An 18,698-nucleotide genomic window follows, 5' to 3' on the forward strand; every position below is an offset into this window, starting at 1 on the left:
GCTTTTGTAAATGTTAATGTTTTCCGTCCCACAGTCTCTATTGTGTTCTTTATATTCTTCCATTTTGTTTCAATATCTGTAGTGTTCTTATTTTGTTGTTTTATTTCTTGGATACTCTGATTTATTTTATTTCGAGTTTCTTGGTACGTATTTGGTTCTCTTAGTTTATCAATGTATATTTGTGGTCTAGATCTTTTCATTAATGGTTTTCTCAATCTTACATTCATATTTGCTACTAGTGGGTTGTGGTCCGAGTTTAGTACCTTTTCTACCGAGTACCTTTTCTAGTAATATGCTAAACATTATAGACGATAATGGATAAAGTTTTCTGTTATAGTGTTGTTTATCTTGACTTTATTCATTGTTCTTTGGAGAGTTAATTTTATAATTCTAATAAGCTTTGGAGAAACGTCCATGTCTTGCAATGCTGTGAATAATTCGCTTCTTTTCACTCGATCGAAAGCCTGTTTAAAGTCAATGAAAAGAACCATGGTGTCTTTATTATATTCGTAACTTTCAGCCTGTATTTCTCGTAGTGTGAAGACCTGATCCACAGTACTTCTGCCTTTTCTGAACCCACATTGATATTCTCCTATCTATGCTTTTATCAACATTCGTTGTTAATCTGTTTTTAATATGCATAGCCAATATTTTATACGTTATGTTTAGCAGCGCTATGCCTCGATAATTCTGACAATCAGCCATATTTCCTTTTTTGTGAATAGGACACAGTATTGCTTCTGTCCATTCCTCAGGTAGTATTTCTTGTTCCCATATATTATTAATTAGTTTATGGATTTTATCTACTAACTGATTTCCTCCAAATTTAATCATTTCAGCCGTTATGCCGTCGCTTCCTGGGCTTTTGTTCATTTTTAATTTTTTGATGATATTCTGAATTTCGCTTATAGTCGGAGCCTGCTCTTCACTCTGTTGATTTTGTATTTCATTTACTAGATCCTCTGTTTCTTCGTTATTATCGTCTGTCTCTTCAGGTCCATTTAGAAGCTCATCAAAGTACTGCTTCCAGCGTTCTAATATCTTTGGTTCACCCATAATCATTTCTCCATTTTTGTCTTTATAATGTACAGTTTTCGGTTGGTGCCCTCGTTTCTCATTTTTTATCCCTTGGTACAGGTTCCTAATTTGATTATTTTTGTAGCTTTCCTCTATATGTTTCAGTTTAGCGTCATAATGTTTTTTTTTCTCGTAGTATTTTTTTGGTTCTATTTCTTTGTTTAGTGTAATTTTCCTGCGCTTCTCTTGTTCCTTGAGTTATCATTTTTAATCGTAGCTTGACCCGTTCTTCCAATGATTGTTCACATTCTTCATCAAACCATTCCTTTTGTTTTTTCTTTGTGTAGTCATTGGTGCTGGAAATATTTGCTGCTTCTTTAATTACATCTTTTAATGTTCCCCACATGCATTCTACATTCCTTTCATCCACTATGCTCTCCAATTTGTTGTTAATAATTTGTCCATACAACGTTTGCTCACATTCTGTCTGTAATCTGATCGGTTGTTTCTTTCGTATTTTAATCTCTTTTTGTTTCGAAGAGTTGGTACTAATTGTTTCATCCATATTCCGACCAAATAGTGGTCTGAGTCCATATCGGGTCCTCTATATGTTCTCACCTTTGTTATGCAGTGTTCTTCGTTTTTCTCAATTAAAACATGGTATCTGGTTGACTGAACGGCCGTCTGGAGATTTCCATGTTCCCTTATAAATGTCCTTTCGTTGGTGGTACGTACTTTTTATTATAAGTCCCTTTTCTTTGGCAAAATCTACCAGGAAATATACATTTTCGTTAGTCGCTGGATGTAAACTGTGCTTGCCTATAGTGGGCATTAATATTTCTTCTCTGCCTATTGTGATGTAATTGTCTTTTTACGCGGTTGACTCTACTATTTTATTTATTTATATTTTTAGGCACTAATTTTAATTTAAATAAAGGAAGACTTACTTATATTATTTAATTTACATCGCTTATTTATTTAATAATTACAAATAACACCAACTAACACATCTAATTTATTTACAAACTTAAATTTATGATTTAATTAACTAAACATAATAATTCCGATAACTAATAAATACATTTCAATACATTCGATTCGAATACATTAAATTACGCGACGCGCTTCGATCAATGAATGACTGGCCTGCGGACGAATTCCTGTTCTTATATACTTTGACAGCGGTCGTCTCGAATTCCATGGTCGAAGCTCGTATTCTCTAGATCCTTCTCTCAGAAATAGGCCAGGTTGTGAGGCCATTTATAATATGTGCCCACATTATAAACAACGTCACACTATTTTGGCATTAGCGTCTCCTAGAATGATCTTCATATCATACCTGGGTATAGCCTCATACACTTCATCTAATTTGCTATAAAATTGCTCTTTTAGATCTATTCCCTTTTTCTCCGAGGGTGCATGTATATTAACAAATGTTATTTTTTGGTATTTACCTTTTAATCTGAGAGTGCACAACCTGTCATAAATTGCTTTAAAGTCTGAAACAAATTCTTTCAATTTTTTACTTATTACAAAACTTGTACCCAGCAATCTGTTACTGCCTCCGCTTTTGAAAAATATATAGTCGTCTATTTCCTGTCTACCCTGCCCCAATTGTTTTGTCTCTTGTAGAGCTACTAGACCAAACTTACATTTCTTAACTTCGTTTATTAAATGCTTCAGCTTTCCTTCTTGATAGGATCCTCTTATATTCCAAGTTGCTGCTTTTACCATTTCTTCTGTTATTTTATTAATTTGTTTTTTGCTTTCCTTTTTTCGTGTCCGTGTTCCCTGCGGTGTCGTCTTTGTCAATTCATCTTCGTCTGCATCTGATTCTGTTTTTTGAGATGTCTTTTATTTTTTCCAATTGCCCTCTTTCTTTGTTCCATTTCCATAGTTCATTGTTTACTATTAATCTCTGGTACCCTATTTTTGTGATTTTTCCTTTGATTTGCTGCTCTCTAGCCATTATTCTAATTTTGGCTTGTATTTCCCTTTCGTCTTTTGTTAGATCATAAATCATAATTTACATATATTTTGTCCCTTAGCTGGTTAAGCTTCATTTTATTTTGCATTACTTTTGACTTTTCGTATTTATTATCCAACTCTACTAGACATGTTGTATCTCCCAGCTTTCTTACATCGTTTACCCTTACTTTAACTCCCATTTCCTTGTCTGTGAAACTTTCTACTTTATTCTTTAGTATACTGGGATTGGCCGTGTCAATTGAAAGTCCTTGAATCACAATGTTTCTTTTTCGTTTTTCTCCTTCTAATTTTTGTAATCTTATATTCGTATTACTTAATTGGTTTTGCAGCTGATTTATCTCTTTAATCGCTTTTTCATTAGCTAGTTTTAGGTCTCCCATTTCTCTTCTATACTCCTTTTGTTCTTCTTTGAGCTCTTTTAGTTCTTCAGTTAGCATATTCATGGTTTCCGCCTGCTTTTTCTGTTGATTTTTTATTTCCTTTGTATCCTCAGCCAGTTCTTTTAGCAATTCCATCATTTGGGCTAGCATTTCTGGGTTTGAATCATCCCGTTTTTTTGGTGATCTATATAGTATGAGTCTGCCATATTTATAAGATTAACAATTAGAGATGAAACAGGAAACATTTTGACACAAGAAGAAGAAATAATGGAAAGATGGAAAAGGTATTTTCAAGAACTATTATCAACCGAAAACGAAACACCACAGTATACCATTAACAGGGCAAATACCGGAGAAACCATAGAAGAAACGCAAGACACTGCAATAACATGGGAAGAATTTACACAAGGACTGGCAAAAATGAAAAATGGAAAGTCACCAGGGCATGATAAAATAACAACGGAGATGCTCAAATATATGGGAGTACAAGGACAACACATATTATTACAATTAATAAACAAGATATGGAAAGCTGAAAGAATACCAGAAGAATGGAAGATCTCGTTGATACTACCCATATTTAAATCTGGAGATAAAAAGGAATGGTGCTCGGCGATGAAACTGTACGAACAAATATTACAAGAAAAGCTGACAAAGATAATCGATACAACATTAGCAGAATCTCAAAGTGGCTTTAGAAAAGGAAGAAGTGTGCAAGATCACATCTTCACTATTAAACAGATCATTGAGAAAACGAAACTCAGAAGAGGAAAAGCATATTTTGCGTTTATCGACTTACAAAAAGCGTTTGATCTTGTTCCTCGGCAAAAAGTATGGTCGCTCCTGGAACAAAGAGGAATAACAACCAAACTAAGGAAGAATATTGAATGTCTTTATAAAAATACGGCGAATTGTGTTATAACTAGAAACCTCAAGTCAGAAAATTTTATAACAAAAGATGGGCTAAGACAGGGAGGAGGACTAAGTCCAACATTGTTTACGTTGTTTATGGACGAAATAATTAAAAAATGTGGTCAGAGAATGTGCTTTTGCAGATGACATCGTTATAATGGCAGCAAAAGAAAAGGACCTCAAGAAAACTTACAAACGTGGAATGAAATATTAGAAGAAAATGGCATGAAACTAAACTTAACAAAAACAAAAGTAATGGTAGTAGCAGAAACTAAAGAAAACGTGAGTATTCAGATCAATGGTTTACATATACAACAAGTTGAATGCTTCGAATACCTCGGTGTAAAAATTGAAGATTCAGGTCAACAAGGTTTAGAAATCGATAAACGTATAGAGAAAGCAATAAATTCATATTATGCAATGAACACAACTTTTATAGGAAAAAAGGAAATAGCACAAAGTACAAAAATGAAAGTATTTAAGGCAATATATAGACCCATACTCACTTTCGGTGGCGAATCGTGGACATTAACAGAGAGGCAGAAGAGCAGAATACAAGCGACGGAAATGAAGTACCTAAGAAGAGCGAGAGGAGTCACAAGACTTGACAGGGTAAGAAATGAGCAGATAAGAGAGGATCTGTAGGTGGAATCAATCATAGAATTCATAAAAAAAAAAGACAAATCAGCTGGTGGGGACATTTGCAAAGACTAGACGATAGAAAACCGGTAAAAATGATTTGGGAAACGAGAGTAAATATCAAGAGGAAGAGAGGAAGACCAAGAGAAACATGGGACCAAGCTATTGGAAAAGTTCTACAAAAGAGAGGCAAATCCTGGAAAGAAGCAAAAGTATTGGCACAAAATAGAAGTCAGTGGCGTAAATTTGTACACAATATCTAAGTGATTATTGTAATCCCGACACCAATATGGTATAAGGGAATTTGATTATGTATATATATATATATATATATATATATATATATATATATAAAATGATGTTGGATAATCGAGTACAAATATAAAAATAAATAAGTAAATACTTTACGAGTATTAGCCAATGATTTTACTTATTTATTTATATATATATATATATATATATATATATATATATATATATATATATATATATACCATTTCGGGCTGGGAAAAAATTTTCGAATAGAATCAAAGATCCAAACACCCCGAAATGGTGGATGTGTGAATTGTTCGTAAGGGGATTTTTCCACATTCTCTATTTCATCTATTTGATTTCGTACGAGTGGTCGTTAAACCAATAACCTTGGATCTTTGGTTCACTGAGTGTGTTTCAAAGATCTACATCTTATGTTTTATATATATATATATATATATATATATATATATATATATATATATATATATATATATATATATATATATATATATATATATATATATATATATGAAAAATGGATAATTGCATTTCAGTTAGATTCGAACACCACCGGTGCCCCGACTAGTTTCGACTCATGTCAAGTCGTCATCAGGAGACACTAGGTAGGTGTTCGAAGCTAACTGATTTGCCGCTATTCCTTGGTGCATTCATAAAATAAACCCACCAGAGTATACTTAGTACGACCTCTATATGTGAACAGAGAAAATAATTATTCTCTGGGTAGCCCGGTGAATTGCAAAATTCAAGCTTTAAAACAGAAAGCTTCTGAAGGCGATGTAACGGAATCTTTTTCCGACAATACATCAAACAACTCACCGTTCGGGCTAACCATTTCGTCTCTTACTGGAGAATACAGTAAAATGAAAAATGGATAATTGCATTTCAGTTAGATTCGAACACCACCGGTGCCCCGACTAGTTTCGACTCATGTCAAGTCGTCATCAGGAGACACTAGGTAGGTGTTCGAAGCTAACTGATTTGCCGCTATTCGAAACTAGTCGGGGCACCGGTGGGGTTGGAATCTAACTGAAATGCAATTATCTATTTTTCATTTTACTGTATTCTCCAGTAAGAGACGAATTGGTTAGCCCAAACGGTGTTTGCATGATGTATTGTCGGAAAAAGGATTCCGTTACATCGCCTTTCATAGCTTTATTGTTATAAAGCTTGATTTTGCTATTCGCCGGGCTACCAAGAGAATAATTATTTTCTCTTTTCACATATAGAGGTCGTACTAAGTATACTCAATCAGTTAGCTTCGAACACCTACCTAGTGTCTTCTGATGACGACTTGACATGAGTCGAAACTAGTCGGGGCACCGGTGGTGTTCGAATCTAACTGAAATGCAATTATCCATTTTTCATTTTACTGTATTCTCCAGTAAGAGACGAAATGGTTAGCCCGAACGGTGAGTTGTTTGATGTATTGTCGGAAAAAGATTCCGTTACATCGCCTTCAGAAGCTTTCTGTTTTAAAGCTTGAATTTTGCAATTCACCGGGCTACCCAGAGAATAATTATTTTCTCTGTTCACATATAGAGGTCGTACTAAGTATACTCTGGTGGGTTTATTTTATGAATGCACCAAGGAATAGCGGCAAATCAGTTAGCTTCGAACACCTACCTAGTGTCTCCTGATGACGACTTGACATGAGTCGAAACTAGTCGGGGCACCGGTGGTGTTCGAATCTAACTGAAATGCAATTATCCATTTTTCATTTTACTGTATTCTCCAGTAAGAGACGAAATGGTTAGCCCGAACGGTGAGTTGTTTGATGTATTGTCGGAAAAAGATTCCGTTACGTCGCCTTCAGAAGCTTTCTGTTTTAAAGCTTGAATTTTGCAATTCACCGGGCTACCCAGAGAATAATTATTTTCTCTGTTCACATATAGAGGTCGTACTAAGTATACTCTGGTGGGTTTATTTTATGAATGCACCAAGGAATAGCGGCAAATCAGTTAGCTTCGAACACCTACCTAGTGTCTCCTGATGACGACTTGACATGAGTCGAAACTAGTCGGGGCACCGGTGGTGTTCGAATCTAACTGAAATGCAATTATCCATTTTTCATTTTACTGTATTCTCCAGTAAGAGATGAAATGGTTAGCCCGAACGGTGAGTTGTTTGATGTATTGTCGGAAAAAGATTCCGTTACATCGCCTTCAGAAGCTTTCTGTTTTAAAGCTTGAATTTTGCAATTCACCGGGCTACCCAGAGAATAATTATTTTCTCTGTTCACATATAGAGGTCGTACTAAGTATACTCTGGTGGGTTTATTTTATGAATGCACCAAGGAATAGCGGCAAATAAGTTAGCTTCGAACACCTACCTAGTGTCTCCTGATGACGACTTGACATGAGTCGAAACTAGTCGGGGCACCGGTGGTGTTCGAATTTAACTGAAATGCAATTATCCATTTTTCATTTTACTGTATTCTCCAGTAAGAGACGAAATGGTTAGCCCGAACGGTGAGTTGTTTGATGTATTGTCGGAAAAAGATTCCGTTACATCGCCTTCAGAAGCTTTCTGTTTTAAAGCTTGAATTTTGCAATTCACCGGGCTACCCAGAGAATAATTATTTTCTCTGTTCACATATAGAGGTCGTACTAAGTATACTCTGGTGGGTTTATTTTATGAATGCACCAAGGAATAGCGGCAAATCAGTTAGCTTCGAACACCTACCTAGTGTCTCCTGATGACGACTTGACATGAGTCGAAACTAGTCGGGGCACCGGTGGTGTTCGAATCTAACTGAAATGCAATTATCCATTTTTCATTTTACTGTATTTTCCAGTAAGAGACGAAATGGTTAGCCCGAACGGTGAGTTGTTTGATGTATTGTCGGAAAAAGATTCCGTTACATCGCCTTCAGAAGCTTTCTGTTTTAAAGCTTGAATTTTGCAATTCACCGGGCTACCCAGAGAATAATTATTTTCTCTGTTCACATATAGAGGTCGTACTAAGTATACTCTGGTGGGTTTATTTTATGAATGCACCAAGGAATAGCGGCAAATCAGTTAGCTTCGAACACCTACCTAGTGTCTCCTGATGACGACTTGACATGAGTCGAAACTAGTCGGGGCACCGGTGGTGTTCGAATCTAACTGAAATGCAATTATCCATTTTTCATTTTACTGTATTCTCCAGTAAGAGACGAAATGGTTAGCCCGAACGGTGAGCTGTTTGATGTATTGTCGGAAAAAGATTCCGTTACATCGCCTTCAGAAGCTTTCTGTTTTAAAGCTTGAATTTTGCAATTCACCGGGCTACCCAGAGAATAATTATTTTCTCTGTTCACATATAGAGGTCGTACTAAGTATACTCTGGTGGGTTTATTTTATGAATGCACCAAGGAGTAGCGGCAAATCAGTTAGCTTCGAACACCTACCTAGTGTCTCCTGATGACGACTTGACATGAGTCGAAACTAGTCGGGGCACCGGTGGTGTTCGAATCTAACTGAAATGCAATTATCCATTTTTCATTTTACTGTATTCTCCAGTAAGAGACGAAATGGTTAGCCCGAACGGTGAATTGTTTGATGTATTGTCGGAAAAAGATTCCGTTACATCGCCTTCAGAAGCTTTCTGTTTTAAAGCTTGAATTTTGCAATTCACCGGACTACCCAGAGAATAATTATTTTCTCTGTTCACATATATATATATATATATATATATATATATATATATATATACAGGTGTTTGGATCTTTTATTCTATTCAAGAAATTTTTCCCAACCTGAAATGGTGGATGTGTGAATTGTTCGTAAGGGGATTTTTCCACATTCTCTATTTCATTTGTTTGATATATATATATATATATATATATATATATATATATATATATATATATATATATATATATATATATATATATATATAGTTTAGTTATTTCCTGACCGTAAATTATTAAATAGAAATTTTTTAATTCCTGGGTTTTCGGTCTGATAAAAATAAAACACTTTATTATGGCTTAAACGTTTCGGCTAATTGCCATTTTCAATAAGCACTTTAATGAATAATTGTAAACATTACATAAAACAAAACAAAAGACTAAAATTTACATTGCACTTGTTGGCTTGGCGTTTTGTTGTGGAATGCGAGCTTGACTCTTGAAACCATATGGCAGAATTCAAAATTGACGTCCGTTAAGGACCGTATTTAAAATATTTGCCAAATTGTACATTTATAAAAATTAAATCAATTTATTAAATTATGATATACACTGGAGAGATCCTTGATGTCAGTTTTATTATTTATGCAATTTTGGTCTTTCTTTACATGGATCATCTCCAATATACATCTTTTGTTGTAGTTTTGTTCTTTTTCTAAAATTTGTACATTTTCAAAATCAAAAGCATGGTTATTTTCTATGGAATGCTTGGCTAATGCTGTAGTGTTTACTTTGTTGGTTTGTACACTATGTTTGTGTGCAACCATCCTTCTATGTATCCAAATCAAATCCAAATTTCACCTAACAATGTCAATAGTAATATCACCAACCCAAATAAACGCTATATATCCCTACCATATATAAATGGATTTTCCGAACAAATGTCGAGAATGTTTGCAAAATATGATATCAATGTTGGACATAAAGCGCCTAAAACATCGGGGCAATGTTTTTCAAAATTTAAACCCATTGTTACTAAGGACCAGCAGTCAGATGTTGTTTATAAAGTAAATTGTAAAGACTGCAATTCGACATACATTGGGCAAACACATCAATATATACATAGAAGGATGGTTGCACACAAACATAGTGTACAAACCAACAAAGTAAACACTACAGCATTAGCCAAGCATTCCATAGAAAATAACCATGCTTTTGATTTTGAAAATGTACAAATTTTAGAAAAAGAACAAAACTACAACAAAAGATGTATATTGGAGATGATCCATGTAAAGAAAGACCAAAATTGCATAAATAATAAAACTGACATCAAGGATCTCTCCAGTGTATATCATAATTTAATAAATTGATTTAATTTTTATAAATGTACAATTTGGCAAATATTTTAAATACGGTCCTTAACGGACGTCAATTTTGAATTCTGCCATATGGTTTCAAGAGTCAAGCTCGCATTCCACAACAAAACGCCAAGCCAACAAGTGCAATGTAAATTTTAGTCTTTTGTTTTGTTTTATGTAATGTTTACAATTATTCATTAAAGTGCTTATTGAAAATGGCAATTAGCCGAAACGTTTAAGCCATAATAAAGTGTTTTATTTTTATCAGACCGAAAACCCAGGAATTAAAAAATTTCTATTTTATATATATATATATATATATATATATATATATATATATATATATATATATATATATATATATATATATATATATTGATACATGTATCCATGTAACTTCCAAAATAGATTCTCGTAATACGTTGTCACTTCATATATACCGTTATGACTTCCGATTTCGGAAGTCACAACGTTTTGCCTAAATTTTTACGAATTTGGCTACTAGATGGTATTAGAAGGCTTATATCAAAAATTTCACTAGAAGTCACATCGTATCTAATATACTCATAAGATCAGATTTTAGTACGACGGTATATCATCAGCGCTAGTGTCGCTCCCGTACGAGAATACACGTTATATACACAACGCGTAGGGACTTCCGTATACCACACCGCTCGTTGTGACTTCCGTTATTTGGCAACGCTGTCTAAACGTTCCCAGACGCCAGACATGTAATTGTTATAGATTTGCGGTCGTAGTATTTTGTGCAGCTGTTATTTAAATATGAGTAATAGCAGATCTGCTTTACTTTCATAGTTAGCGTTAAATTAAATATATTATCTCTATAATTAGTATATTATACATGTACAAAATTCATAGTGTCCATTAAATAATCTAAATTATTTTTTAAAAACCTTATTAAAAAATAAATTTAGGTAAATATTATTTTCATTTCACGAAATTGCCGAAAATCGCGTATAGGTATTTTGGACCTAGGCTGAAAAGTCACTTTTAGTGATTGTTACTTCGGAAGTAATAAAAGTATAAAAACACACATAAAAATTGAAACAATGAATCAAAAGTGATAGGTGGTTCTAATAAAGTAATAAATTCTAGTAATAATATGAAATACAGTAAACTCTCTCTTAACGGACACCTCCCTTTGCCGGGCACCTCCTCTATATGGACGGTTTTTCAAACAAAAATAATTCGGCGATATATGAACCTGTACCCTTCAACTGACAACTGACACTCAACACCGGACGTTGACAGTAAAAATGATGTGTAAATGTGGATCTTCTTCTTCTTCTTATGCCGTCTTCTAACCAAGGTTGGCGATCACCTTTTTAAACGCTTCTCTGTCTTTTGCAAAGTGAAATATCTGTTCAACACTGAGGTTAGTCCAATCTCTGATATTCCTCAGCCAAGATTTCTTCTTTCTTCCCAAACCTTTTTCCCCTCTACTCTTCCTTGCATGATGACGTGTAGCAGAGAGTATTTATAGTTACGAAGTATGTGGCCCAGATACGATGTTTTTCTTATTTTGTGTTCATAAGCTTCCTGCCATGTCCAATTCTTCTTAACACTTCTTCGTTTGAGACTTTTGCAGTCCAAGGAATTTTCAGAATACGCCTATACAGCCACATCTCGAATGCCTCCAATTTTTTTACGGATTGTGCTTTTAGAGTCCAAGTTTCTACCCCATATAGTAGTTGCGACCAAACATAACATTCGACGAACCTCAATCTAATGTCCATACTCAATTTCTTATTTGTAAACATTAACTTGAATTTTATAAATCCTTTTTGAGCTATTTCTATTCTCACCTTTATTTCCTCATCTTGATCTAATTGTGAGTTTATAATTGCTCCTAGGTATTTATACCTCTCGACTCTTTCTATCGGTTTACCTCCAATGTCAGATGTATGTTGTCAACAGGGTTTTTTGAGATCACCATTAATGTGGTTTTATTTATATTCATTGTTAGTCCCATCTTTTTGCTTTCTCTGTTAATGATATCTAGGAGAATTTGTAAATTGTCTATATTCTCTGCCATGATTGCGGTATCGTCTGCAAATCTTATGTTATTAATGATGCTCCCTCCAATCCTTACACCTTCAATTCTTTCCCATAGTGCCTCCTGAAATATTAGTTGGGAGTACACATTGAATAATTGTGGCGACAGCACCCATCCGTGCACGACAGCACGTATCCGCAAATGTGGATAGCAAATATAAAATAAAGAACTTTTTCCAAACATTTTACGATATAGAACTACATTTTTTATTATTTATTAAGCTCAATATTCCTTGTTGGCCTAGGAATAAAACGTTTACATTTCTGATTATATTTTATTTTAGTCTTAGAAATTTTATATAATTCCAATTCAGTCCATTTATACAAACTTTCACCACCTACTTCCCTCTCCTTCAGTTCAATGCTAGTTGTTTCCATCTCTCAATGTTACTTTTCTTCAGGTCTTCGTACACACTGTCCTCCCATCTTTCTCTTGGCCTGCCTTTCCTTCTCTTTTGTTATGGTCTACGTAAGAGTACCATTTTGGCATTCTTTTACTTCTCATTCTTTCGATTTGCCCCAAATATTATTCTCTGTGCTTTGATCGTCATCGTTATCGTTGGCTCTTTATACAGTTCTTCCAATTCTTTATTGGTTCTTCTTCTCCACTGATCTATTTTCGCACCTCCATATTATATTGCTCTTAGCATTTTTCTCTTCAATCTTTCTAAAAGGTCTGTTTCTGACTTTTCAGCACCCATGTTTCGCATGCTTTGCGTATGATACTGTAGGTCATTTTTTATCCTTTCAAATTGATACATAGCCCGATCAAAGAATAATCTGACCCAAAAAAAATAAAGGAAGGATGAAAATTTGGGAAAAGGTAGTTGAAATTGTCTATTATTATATAAGAAAAAGTTGACTACTCTACACACCCTTCATTTTACAAAAATTGAGGGGAATACCCCTTCTCGGGGGTGAAAAATATAGAGTTATTTGCGAGTGAATATATTCATTTTTAACAACAAAAAACATGTTTTTAGACGGTTTTTCGCAAATAACTCAAAAAGTAAGTATTTTATCGAAGAAGATATTCTTAGTAAAAATATAGCTTATAAATAGTGAAAAGAATGGAGTACGCATGAAATCTGTATACCCAGTAGAAGCGGAGTTGTAACTAATGAAAAGTAGGTCCTTATTCGTCCAATTCCAAATCGAATATTTCAAAGTGAAATAACCAAAAAACGGAGCACTTTCCGGGGAAAACTTATTAAAAATTTTTTTAAAGTGTTTAAAAACAGGTTTATTTTTGTTTTTTTTTTAACTTCTTACATTAAAAATAAGTGAGTTACGCTCAAAATATTTTTGCTCCCTTTTATATTTTGGTAAAAACAATCGCGAAAATCACCCCCTAATTAGCATCCCAAATAAAATGGATCGTTACTGCTTCACAAGGTATTTTGTTTATGTATTCTTTATAATGATCTATCTATAAGTTTTATTGGTTCAAACTGTTCAATTTTGAAAAAAATTGGTTTTAAAATAAAAAATTTTTTTCTGATTTTGAAAAAATTCCTTTTTTTTTTCAAAATAACTGAAAAATTATTAGTAATACCAAAAATCTCAAACAGTAATAAAATGTACGTTTTGCTTTTCTGATTATTTTGGATTTTTTGTTTTCCTGGTAGACAAAAATTGGTTATGCTAAGACTGTTCAAAATTTTCATACACTCGTGATTAGTGACTTGTTCAAGCCATTTTAACTAAAGCCATTTCAAAAAGAAGCACTTTGAACCGATGAAACTTACAGATCATATAAAGAATACATAAGAAAAGTAAAGTGTGAAGCGGTAACGATTAAATTTATTTGAGATGCTAATTAGGGGGTGATTTTCGCGATCTTTATACCAAAAAATAAAAAGGGTTGAGCCCTTTTATTTGCGTAACAATATTTTGAGCGTAACTCACTTACTTTTAACGTTAAAAGTTCTTTTAAAAAACAAATATAAACCTTTTTTTAAACACTTTAAAAAAGTTGTAATTAATTTTCCCTGAAAAGTGCTCCGTTTTTTGGTTATTTCACGTCGAAACATTTGATTTGAAATTTGACGAAGAAGGACCTACTCCTCATTAGCTACAACTCTGCTTCTACTGGGTCAACAGACTTCATGTGTACACCATTTGTTTCACTTTTTTATGTTATATTTTTGCCAAGAATACATTTTTCGATAAAATACTTACTTTTTGAGTTATTTGCGAAAAACCGTTCATAAGCATAAAAATGAACAAATTCACTTGCAAATAACTCGAAAAGTATTGACTTAGTGAAAAAAAAATATAACAAAAGTTGCTTAAAATTAGTTATTTTATCCAATTCCGGACTTATTTTGAATGTATATTTTCAACCCCAAGAAGGGTGTATTCCCCTCAATTTTTGTAAAATGGAGGTGATGTAGAATTGTAAACATTTTCTTATATAATAATAGACAATTTCAACTACCTATTCCCAAATTTTCATCCCTAATTTATTTTTTGGAGGTTTTCGATCATTTTTGTATTCCTTGATCGGGCTAACAGATCTTTCACACGAGTGATATTTGATATTAGGTATGAATACTGTTTACGCTATATTAATAATTATGTAATACAAATCTGTTCACAACTTTTAACTGTTAGCAACGCAAGCAAAATTTTAATGTGTATGTCGATCCATGAAAGAATTGCTGACCCCATTATTACTCTGGTAATAAATACCTCCATAAATTTTTGTGTTTTGACTGAAATATGAATCTTAACTTAATTGTCGAATGAAGATATTTGGGTTCAATAGACGTCATTGTATTAATTTGTAGGTCTTAGCGTTTTGTACATATAATTAAAGTAACTGAAATAATTTTAGTTATTAAAGTTATTAAAAATTTTAAATTAACATATTCATTGTTGTTCTGAAGCTATTTCCTTGTGGCATTTTTATATTTGTCGTTCTGAAGCTATTTTCTTGTGGCATTTTTACAATTTTAACTATTTATAATGGGAAATAAGCCACAGTTATTAAAAAATGATTTTTATTAACGTTTCGACGCCCAAATCGGGTGCCGTTGTCAAAATACAAAATACTATTAACATAAACAAAAATGTTGTTGCTTAGTAAAAAAATTCTTCTAATAATTTATTTAATTTGACTCATTTATATCGGCAATTCAGATACATATGATAGGTACATTTTAAAGTAGAAGACTTTAAAATGATATTGCCAATATTTATGAGTTGCGTTCCTGGGACGACTTTACTGAAAGATAGTTCATTCGATTACATGAAATCAAACCCAACTCAAGAATATCCGTCACAAAAAAATCATAGCATGTGATCTGTCTTTAAAAAGACAACCACATGCAACGGTGACATTAAAATTCTCGCGTTAGAGATCTCATAGTAAATCACGAGGGAAAACCAGGAAAAACCTCGTGATACTATCCCGACATCGTAAGTATTTGGTCTTACATTTAAGTTACTCTCACAATTAATACCAAATTCTGACTTTACTATAATTTTGTTTAAATTATAAATAATATCAATAATACATGGATATATAAGTAATACTAAAATATAAAGTATGTACTAACTCGGCTATTGACTTACTAATTGTGGTATTTTCTTTCTATTGACTTCCTCTTTCAGTATTGGTATCCACATCCTACTGCATTCCACCGAGGAATTTGCGACACAGTTGTGTTTCGTTTAGCATAATTAGAGCCGCTTCTTTGATTTTTCTCTTTTTACTATCTGTTTCTTTCAGGAGTATACTTGAATCTCTCCACTGAAATGTGAATGTTGTAAAAATATGTTATAAAAATAAAATATGTTCAGTTCATATGTTAAAATACGTCTTTTAATTTGACTCTGTCAAATTCCTTTTTAAAATCGACGAAACATAAGTATGCCGGCTTGTTGTATTCTACTGATTTCTCTTGAATCTGCCTCATTATAAATATAGCGTCGGTACATGATCTTCCCGACCTAAAACCTTGTTCTTCTGCTAATCTTATAATTGTATTCAGTGTGTTTGTTATCACTTAGTGTTGTGTTTAATAAATTAATTCCTCTGTAATTCTCCGGGGGTCCGAATTACAGACTCATATTCATTCACAGAATTATGTTCATTAATAGCTGTAATTGACTAATGCATAGTTTTAATTACTGTAACAATTATTATTACAGTTAAACTATATAATATTAATGATATTTTATATATAGAATTAAGCCGTTTAACCAATTAACCAATTAAGCCAATTAACCAATTTCGATTTCCAATGCGAAAATGACATGTAATGAGAAATCAAGAACGTTACCGCCTTCTCCAACGGATTTTTCAAGGGAAGGTAAGTGGTAAAAGAGGACGTGGTAAAAGTGGTAAACTTTACGAACGTGGTATAACATGACTACCACTGAACTGTCCCGCGCTGCGGTAAACAAAGCCAAGATAGCCATGATGATCGCCAACATCCGGAACGGGTAGGCACTTTAAAAAGAAGACATTATTATTGGAACGCTAGATACCAATGAATTCCACTGCCAAGTGTGAGACTCTAAGATAACAGATCACGCTCAAACTACGAGGTAAATTTGGCAGAAGAGACGTTGTGACTTCCAAAAACATGACAACATCGCTGGAAGTGACAACGCGACTTGAACTACCCTATTTACAGAAGCCACAACGTATTATGTCCGCTTCCGTATATACCTATATATATACAACATTTATTATGGTAAATCCTTTCCCCTCAATATGTAGATCTATCGTAGCACCCCCCCTCTTATCAAATATACAATTTTTAAAAAATAATCCCAAGTAGAAAAGGTGGAAGCCAGACAGCCTCTTCTGTATACCGGAAGTCACAACTTAACGTGCATCAATATATATATATATATATATATATAAATATATATATATATATATTCATATTTATATCATTATTGCTTCCATATTATATACCGTAGCATTGAATGTTGCGTCCTTCGAACTATTACGTCCGAATATTGGACGCAATAAAACCATCCTGATTTTATGGACTTCCCACTACTTCTACTTAAAAATGGCGCCTTAGTTAAATGCAGATTTCTATATTTAACCATAGCCCAAAACGTCATGCCGCTCTCTAGTTAGATTTCTGAGATATTAAACTTCTCCTAAAAATCGTGAGACGCAATAATATTCTAAACTTGTAACCAAATGAATAATGTTAGTTCAGCGAGTTGACGAAAGTGGCGCGGTTATAATATACATATTTACCGTATACTTCGTTTCCTTTAGAACATTATTGCGTCAAAATAGGAGATATGACAACGTTGCCCAGAGTATCTATTTTTAGAACATAACAGAATCTTTCGACCTTGGCTAGTTTGTTTTCGGCGGTTTGTTTCTCGTTGATTTTAATATAATCAACTTGTTCGTCCTGTTGCTTATTGCGTCGTATATTTATTGTGTTCTTTTAATCCTCAAACAAATAGGTAAGTGAATTTCTATGTTAATATTTTTATTAGAAGGGAAAAATTTTTAATTATTTTTTCTTTTTGATTTCGAGATTTATTAGCCTATGCACTAAAAGAGTAAAATATATTAAAAATATTTTTGATAATATTTATCAATTCAGTAATTACTTAATCAGTTAAAGAAGTTAAATGCACAACTTTGTTAAGTACATTTTTAAAGAAATCAGTTACTGTTTTCATTTATTGGATAAATTGAAATAAACTTACTAGCACAGCATTAAATTAAAAAGTAATTTTTGTAATTTAAAAAAAAAAATGGTAAATATTCAAATATTTGGACGTCATTGCAATCATTTTTGTGACCACTTGTTTTAAGTTTCAATAATTGTAAAAATAGGTACATATATCATTTCAAAGGAATAATGTACTCTTACTAAAAATAAATCCATTTACTCACGGTTTTTGCTCCAAATTTTAAACAACCGTTTATATTGACATGAAATTTGGCAAACACATAGCTAACAAGGCTAAGAAAGAAAGTGATATTGTGCCGATGTGTGCTTTTGCCCTAGGGATGAGTTTCACTCCTTCTCGGGGGTGAAAAAACATGCTTTAAAAAAAAGGCCGGTGATGGATAAATTGATTATTTTTAAGCAACTACTTTTGTTCTATAGCCTTTTTCACAAGTTAATATTTTTCGATTTATTTGCGAGTGAATATGTTCATTTTTCAACAAAAAAAAAACATGTTTTTAGATGGTTTTTCGCAGATAACTCAAAAAGTGAATATTTTATCGGAAAAAAAATACTTTTAGCAAAAAAAACAGCTTATACAAAGTGAAAAAACGGTGTATGTATGGGGCCTCTAGACCCAGCATAAGCAGTTTTGTAGCCAATGAAAAATAGTTTCATATTCGTCAAATTCCAAATCAATATTTCAACGTGAAATAATAAAAAAATGGAGAAACTTTTGAGGAAAAGTTTAAAAGTAGCTTTATTTTCGTTTTTTTTT

At 33.1% G+C, this 18,698-nt stretch overlaps 1 protein-coding gene across 3 annotated transcripts in view; it reads left to right on the plus strand.

The window, feature by feature from the left end:
• LOC114347035 (227 kDa spindle- and centromere-associated protein-like) overlaps positions 1–18,698 on the plus strand; it is a 1,075,867-nt gene that overhangs the window by 42,761 nt on the left and 1,014,408 nt on the right. The gene's annotated exons all lie outside the window — the stretch shown is intronic.

This window comes from Diabrotica virgifera, chromosome 1, assembly GCF_917563875.1.
Source record: "Diabrotica virgifera virgifera chromosome 1, PGI_DIABVI_V3a".
NCBI lineage: Eukaryota > Metazoa > Arthropoda > Insecta > Coleoptera > Chrysomelidae > Diabrotica > Diabrotica virgifera.